This window comes from Apostichopus japonicus, chromosome 13 (genome assembly GCF_037975245.1).
Source record: "Apostichopus japonicus isolate 1M-3 chromosome 13, ASM3797524v1, whole genome shotgun sequence".
Lineage (NCBI taxonomy): Eukaryota > Metazoa > Echinodermata > Holothuroidea > Aspidochirotida > Stichopodidae > Apostichopus > Apostichopus japonicus.
In genome coordinates, this window is record NC_092573.1 from 2,875,206 (window position 1) to 2,883,316 (window position 8,111).

Genomic DNA, 8,111 nt, shown 5'->3' on the forward strand with positions numbered 1-8,111 from the left:
GGCCTTGCCTTGAAAATGCCTACTAACTTTACCCAAGATTGAGAACAGCACTCCACCCAAAGCTTAAGTAATGTATATATTTCCTAAAACTAAAAGTGACACTCCAGTCAACAGATATATAACAGACTTAGGCCATAGCCTTACTTTATATCTAAGCTTACGCCGTGCCCTGCTTTGTACTAGTACTACTAGGGCCAAGACCAATGAGGCCTTAAAGTTGAAGTTATTAAAATATGAAGATTTGGGCCTAGCCTAAAAAGTACATGACCATAGGCCGGTTGGCTACCCCTATACTTCTTAGGAATACAGAACCCTAATACTAATAGTAGTATCATACTTAAATTTAAGAGCGATCCGCGATTAGGAAACTATATAAAATTTGTCACAACGAATTTAAAGAATTTACGGTGTGGCGAAGCCCTACCTACGTTGCTAACAACTATGTCCAAGGCTTTAGTATGATAGTAGTTAGTAATAGTACTGTAGAAAAGTAATACTAGTAATAGTAACTAATAGTACGTAGGCCTATACTATTACTATTTATATGAAGCCAATGTGTTAGGCGACATTACAGTGCAACAACAACGTTAAGCCGTATGTACTGTTTCTAACGATTAAGCAAGAACTTGGTATGATGTTTGACCTAAATTTTTGTACACTTTTTACGGGTGAACAAAATCCAAACTTACAGCTTCGATGCTTTAACGTATTGCCAACATTTTGAAACCATCATTATGATAATCTACATTCTAATACGGAAACCTTACAGATCCGAAAAGTCAGAGTTACTTACCTGCAAATTCTCCTCGCCGTTCCACAAGGGCAGAGAAATTCATTGATTGAAGCTAGATGGGAGTAATTATAGAATACAGGGCCACTCGATGATACTATCTGAGCATCCGGATGCGCGGATGCTTAGTCTCACCCAAGTACGTATGTGAGTATAAAATGTCAAAGTCCCAGTTCTTTCTTTTTCAGTGGATGCGCGGATGCGTGGATGCGGAGTGTCCTTTCCTAGTACTTCTGTGGTGGAATTTTAGAGGGCATCACACATGTACGGATGCCTTTTAAGAACGACACACTATTGATGTGGAATATCTTCGTACATACGGGACTTTCAGTATTGGAAATACGTGATGGTATATGTCGAAACTTTTCGAAAATTGTAAGTCCATTCCTAGTACTCCCAGGGTGGATGCGCGGATGCGCGGATGCGGAGTCAAAATGAAATACGTGATGGTGTATCGTATATGGGGAAACTTTCGAAAATTATCTAAGTCCTTTCCTAGTACTCCCGGGGTGGATGCGCGGATGCGGAGTCAAAATGAAATACGTAATGGAATTTTAGAGGGCGTCATACGTGTACGGACATGTACAGACACACCGCGCATCCGCGCATCCGGATGCTGGGAAGAGTTAATGAATGGCCCTGTATTCTATAATTGTACCGCTAGATGAGAACGAGTTCAACCGAATTCTAACGAAGATGTGTCTTTGCACTATATAAGGATGCTCTAATACCATATACGGCAATTCTCGGTGATCAAGATCATGCATAATTCATGTTTTAACGTGAGAATCGGTATTGGAAACGACTCGGCTTATTTCCGCGCCATCTCCGATTTGCCACTTCCGGTTTGTGCATCGGATTCGTGAAAGTTGCGCAATAACGGTCGTTTTCGGCGAGGAGAGTTTCCACTGAGACATAATGGAATCTATTTTGGGAAAAGGCCCTGTACCAGTTGGAAGTCTGACCTCAATATATGACCGTTACTAGCAAATTTTCGAGCACAGCTACTTGACCCGGAAGTAATTGTTTCGCGCAAATCCGGTTCTACGGACTTCGGTTCGCTACTTCCATGTATGGATGTAATCGGTAAAATTCGCAAACATCCCAATGTCATTCGGGTTTACGAGTATCGTAGCTCGATAAAGGATACTTTAGAGACTCAAATACGATCATTTCCGGAAAGAAACGAAGATTTTACCAATAGAGCAGTGCATTTTCTTATCGACGACCAACGCAAAAACATAAAGGTAAGTCAAATCGAGTCGACGTCTATCGTTATGTGACTTTTGCGTCTTAGACAACTTTTAACCGTGAAAATAACATTTTTGTAATATATAAGCTTGAATCTTACTCATATTTTTCAGAAAAGTTGTAACTCTCCCGAAAAGTGTGATTTTTTGGTCAACGAAAATGGTGCTCCTATGTGGTTTTGGTTGCCCCTAATACATGTATCCTAACGTACATAATACACATATACACGAAAGCACCGTATCCTATAACGTGCAGCCTAGCGCTATATGTCGACTATGATGTAGCTAGTGCTACATTTACAACGTCTCGTATTTTTCGTAATCTTTCTATTCGGCATAGATTCCCTTCATTTTTTTGCGTTAATATGGAAAAATCAGGGAGTTGATAAGTCACGGTACTACTTATGGCTACTAAATAGTTAAAATTTAAAAATTCGAGGGCATAGCGGACAGTAATATTACTAGTACAAGCCTAGGCTAGCCTATAGGCTAGGCCTAGTACTTTTGTATTTACTAAAGTAATATACTACGACAAGTTTTTACTACAGGTAGGCCCTAGCCTAGTTTTAGTAATACTAGAATACCTGCATAGTTTAGTCCAATTTTAATAACGGACTAAGGCTTATAACCTTTAGTTCTTAGCCTACGCCTTCTTGTCCTTGTGTAATAATTCTAAGGGGCCTGTTCTTGAAAAGATTTGGACTGCATAAGATACAATTTAGTATTATTATTATTATTATACAAAAATTATTAGTAGTACTAGTAGACTGCCTTTGTACTATGTATAAGTTAAGATCATGGCTTATCATGAGTTTTATTAAAGCTGGACTGGGTGAAAATTTCCTCCATCCTGGGATCGGGATCCATTTCAATGTCACTTTGTTACAAGTGTTCAAGACCGTTATTAGATCCATGACTTAAGTCTAGGCCCAATTCCCTATGCTTAATATGTAGTTAGGTAGAGCAAGATACGTAACACAGAAATAAAACTAGCTTGCTTAATACTGCTTACACTTTATACTTATTGCTATTACAGTTAGACCTACTGCTGGTTAGTGTTCAACCGATTATGCATAACAGAAAATACCGATTACCGATTATTTTTTTCATAATCGTACCGATTCCGATTATTTGAAAATGAGAAAATATCCCGTTTATACGAAATCGGCAATAAAGTTTGACAGAAACAATTATTGTTGTGATTTTCCCCTGTTTCCTTTTGCTTCGTTGTTATACAAGGCTCTAAGGTATCATTTTGTATGTACCAAATTACCTCTGGAGTTTCTCGGAAAGAAAAAAAAAGATTTTTTTTTTTTAAATTTCCAAAATACGGAGATATGACATCCTACCTAGTCAGCACTGTGCTAAGCGAATGGCCTAACCACCTCGACGTGAATGTCACCTGTTAATGGCTTGAAATGGGCTATGAATAGTTACTCAAAATATCCATCTCAAAAAGTATCTCAGACAAACCATCCATCTTCAATCTTTACCAAAGTGTAAATTTTAAAGACATATTGCCTTCATTCCGACATTATTTTGTACTTATTTTCAGTATTATACCGTTTATGAACAAATAGAAATGTTACGAACTTGAAGTTAAACATACCTATTCGTTACCAATATAACTCCATTCAGGTTCAATTAGAATGTGTAAGCTTAGGCCAATCAAACTGAAAAGCAAATTGTACCATCGTCACTTGTTTAAAATTACTTTAAAATGTAATACCAGATTGATGTAAAGAAATAATAACAACTAGAAACTACTCCAATATAAAATATAACATTCCCTCTATAAGACATATCACTTACATTACCTTCCAAACAAATGCCGATTTCCAGCAAACTGAAAGTTGTAAACTAAGCTACGCATTTTTTTTTTTTTTTTGCAAACCGATGGTTAGGCTACATTTCCCATTGACTTAGTGTGGTTGTTAGGCTAACATGTGGTCGAAGATTGCAGTTTCCGTGGATATTTTTAGTTTTTATTTGCGACACAACTAGAGCGAATAAACAGATGTCAAGTTTAGATTTCCATGCAGTTGATTTAGTGTGAAGTAAGGCTACCATGTGGTCGGAGATTTGTGAGGATTTTAGGTTATTTTCGCTGGTACTGCAGGCCGTAATTTACCACGGGAAGTTCCCGGTGATTGTGCGCGACCCTCTCGCACTGCTTCAAATTTGATGCGAGATGTGAGAAAACTGTTTGCGCGATTCGCGCTGCAACTGCAATTCCTAGCTAAAGCAAACGTATGTCACAATTAATTTTACACAGACACCTGATATAACGAGGGCGATTTTTTTATATTTCATTTTTCTTTTTCGCACTCGTAATTGTGCTTTAGGAGGGCTTTTTAGCACTTGCGAGGGCGAATCGCCCGTCGCCTCCGCTTATTTCCTACCCTGTCCAGCACATTCCTGAATTCGCGAAATTGCTATTGCTGCTATGCTTACTGTGCCAAGAAATATGAAGTCAATAACCACGAGGGAAGCAAAATCGGCGACCCTGGCAGCCTAATTTGATGAAAGTATACACTGTGGAAGACGTATAGGGGTGCCTTTTTTTTAATATTTCGTAGTAAAAGAACAAACCTAATTCATCAGTTGATATTTTCAACTTCCCTATGTTTTTGAATAATGATATTTTCACCTTCCATGTGTTTTTGAATAATCGGTATGACATAACTGGTATTCCACGTAATTTTTACCGATTCCGATTATGTACCGATTATGCAATATTCGTACCGATTCCGATTCCGATTAGGTTAATCGGTTGAACACTACTGCTGGTACTTGAGAACAATTGCACCTCATAGAGCCATGTAGTTGTACATAGCTACTTATAATTCCAGGTGACTTAAACATCAGGGATCATTTTGTGACAACATGTTTTGCTGTTAACGAGAGTTTACGATCTTGTTATTGTTAAGTTGTTTTCTATGATAGGTACAGTAGTAGAAGTACTTAGTTAGTCATTCACGTACAGTCTTTCCTATGTGTGTGTGTGTGTGTCACACACAGATTTCTCTAAGGTGCTTTCCCATGTATATATGACCAAAAAAAAGTTATTCCCAAAAAGAAGAAAAGTTTCATTCACTATTAAATTTGTTTTGTTATGTATAATGACTAACATTGCAAAATGCAGTTCCACTGGTATTAAGTATTAGCCCAGAGAGCTTCCAGAGTTTATTACATCCCCATGTTTATTATCCTCATATCTGAAGTCTTCATATAAGAGTTTATTTATAGAAATCTGTTAATAAATGTAGTCTCACATTCTATTTAATACTATACATCTTTAAGTTCCTAGCTCTGTTATATGTACCCGTAGTAAGAAGGAATGCAGCCTGTGGATCAGTTAAGTGCCTGTTGTTACAACTCTGCTCCAAACTATTGTTTGTTTAATCAGGTTGTATTATTAGTGTGCTACCTTTAAGCAATTTTGTTTTCTATATATATGTAATTTACATTTTTCCTCAGTTTCTGTTATACTCTTATAGAAAGAACAAGTTGTGTGCAGCAACAGGCTGTAATATACTCAGCAGTCTCATGCCTATTCTCTAGCTAACTCGAACAGGTTATTGGCCCAGACACATACACTGGAAGTTAACTGTGTAGAATAGATTGTTGTTTGGAATTTATGTGCTGATTTTGGAACCATTTCTTGGGAAATGTCGGTACTTAAATTGGTTAATTTAGTCGTGACAACTGACCAATATGGCTGGAACAACAGAAGATATGACGTGGAAAATTAACAAGATGGATGGCTCGAACTGGCTGACATGGAATTTCCAGATGAGACATTTGTTTCTTGCAAAAGACCTGTGGGCTATGAGGATGGCTCAGGAAAGTTGGGGGTTACTGTATGTGAGAAGTAGAAGAGTGCAAACTTGAAAAAGACACAACTGGCATTTTTCACCATTGTGCTTGCAATAGCATCTAGTCAGCTGGAAATAATTACAACAAGTGACAAACCAAGTGATGCTTAGGATGCCTTGCGTACTCTGTTCGAAAAGGATTCTCTAACCAACAAAATTCAGCTCAAGAAAAAGCACCTCAGAACTGAAATGGCAGAGGGCAAGTCAGTTGGAAATAATTTGAATTATATGAAAGGAATTATGGATCGTTGGGCTGCTATTGGTGCTCCTATTTCTGAAGAAGACCAGGTTGTTAAAGTTATATGTCAAGTTTGGACTTATTTATTTACTTTCTAGTTTCTACTCTTACCTTTTACTTTTATATATTTGTCTTTTAATTTTAATCTTATGCTATATGTCACAGGTATATCTCATCATTTCAAAGTTACAAAACTATCCATCCTGCCACCTGAACTGTTGTTGCTATGTCATGCCTTCACTATGCCACCTTGAAATACCCCTTCCAGTCATAATGCACTTGACATTGTGTGTGATTTTTTTCAGACAATATTATTGTATGAAGTCTTCACAGTATGAAGTGTGTTTCATTTCAAGAAGTATTCAAATTTTGTTAAGCTATTCCTTCCATTTGAACAAAGTATTTCACTTTGAAGTGATCAAAGTAATTTATATTTCATGCCCATATTTTCACAGGACATTAAAACATGTTCTTTCATGGAGAGTGTCACACCAAATGTTTTTGTTTTCTTTTTTCTGTTGTTTAAAGTGCCTTATTGTTACAGTTATAAAATCAATAAAAGACCAGGCAACTCTATTTCCACTGTTGACTAATGTTCTACTATGCATGTGAAAAAGAAAACAGCCCTACTCAAAATATTTGGTCAGAGTATCCATAGAACGTAATGTATCCAAACACGTCCTGTGTACTGAAAGTCCGCTTTTAATTTAAGTCCCCATATGTGGCAAAACCACCTCATCCCTCCAAAATACCCTAACTCTTCCCAAAGCTGGTGAACACCACACCCATCCCAGAGCTGGGAAACTCAAAACCCTTCCCCAAATCCGCTAAGCACCACATTCCCTCCCCCAAAACCCCTAAAAACACCAGTACACCACACCCCTCCCCTAAACAACACCGTGTACACACCCCTACCCAAGCCACAGTACTTAACTCCAATATTGACAAGTGGTTATGTAGTGTGATACATGAACCAAACAAGGATCGGTATTGACTGGAAAACTGTTAACTGATATTTATTGATGAATATAAGCAACAGATGAGTACCCAGCTTTGCAGAATCTCACTGAGTAAGGGCTACGTGGAATTATGGTAAGTGGGTAAGTATAAATCATTTGGTATTGTAGGTATAAATCATTCGGAATTGTTGGAAGTTCCTTAGAAAACAACTAGAAATAAGGTTTGGCCTAGGCCATGTTACCTTTGTATATTCGACATGTGGTATGACCCCTTCAGTTTTGACAACAGACTCAGGAAAATTTGTGTTACCTTAATAGTTACCACCATTAATTTAGCTAGAAAGGAAACACCATCTCCCTTGCCCCCTCCCCATTTTGTCTCTCTTACCCCTCCCATACGCAGCTCTCAGTAATTTCACATTTTACGTAATCATATATTAGAACTTGGGACAAAATTTCTTCCAAACCTTAGCACAACTTAAATTACGCCACAAAACCTAGCATTCCTAATAGACCGTACACTAAAGGAATGGGTTCCACTACATTGAAAACGATTTGAGTGAAGTCTTGTCGGTAGTAACCCATAGCATGCAAACGGCTTGGCGAAAGTCTACCTAATTTCAAAATGGCGGCGACAGCAACAAAATCGCCGAGTCGAGGTAATCGTTTTGTGACTGGCCGTCTTAGACAGCCATTTCACCTAATCTTTACAGCTTCATGTAGGAGAGTACAAGATCCACAAATGGGAGAACTTTTTTGCTGTAACTCTCTTTCGTTGGTTCGTTTTGACCTATTTTGTGTCAGTTAGGAATACATGTGTGAGGACGAAGTTGGATTGCAATCGTTGTTTCATAGGTTTTCGTTGATTTTTTCTCGGGTATCTTTGCCCTACCATACATTGGAATTACTTTTAATCCATTCTGTGAGGTTCCGGTAAGTTGTAAACTATCAATGTCTGTAAATTCTGTGAGTGAAACGTAGGACCGACTTATATGC

At 37.9% G+C, this 8,111-nt stretch overlaps 1 long non-coding RNA gene across 1 annotated transcript; it reads left to right on the forward strand.

Annotated features, from left to right (window-relative positions):
* Positions 1-1,729: 1,729 nt before the first annotated feature.
* Positions 1,730-6,732, forward strand: LOC139978450 (uncharacterized). The gene is made up of 2 exons (XR_011796965.1): positions 1,730-2,037; positions 5,521-6,732. It is a non-coding gene; the product is annotated as an uncharacterized lncRNA (long non-coding RNA).
* Positions 6,733-8,111: the final 1,379 nt, after the last annotated feature.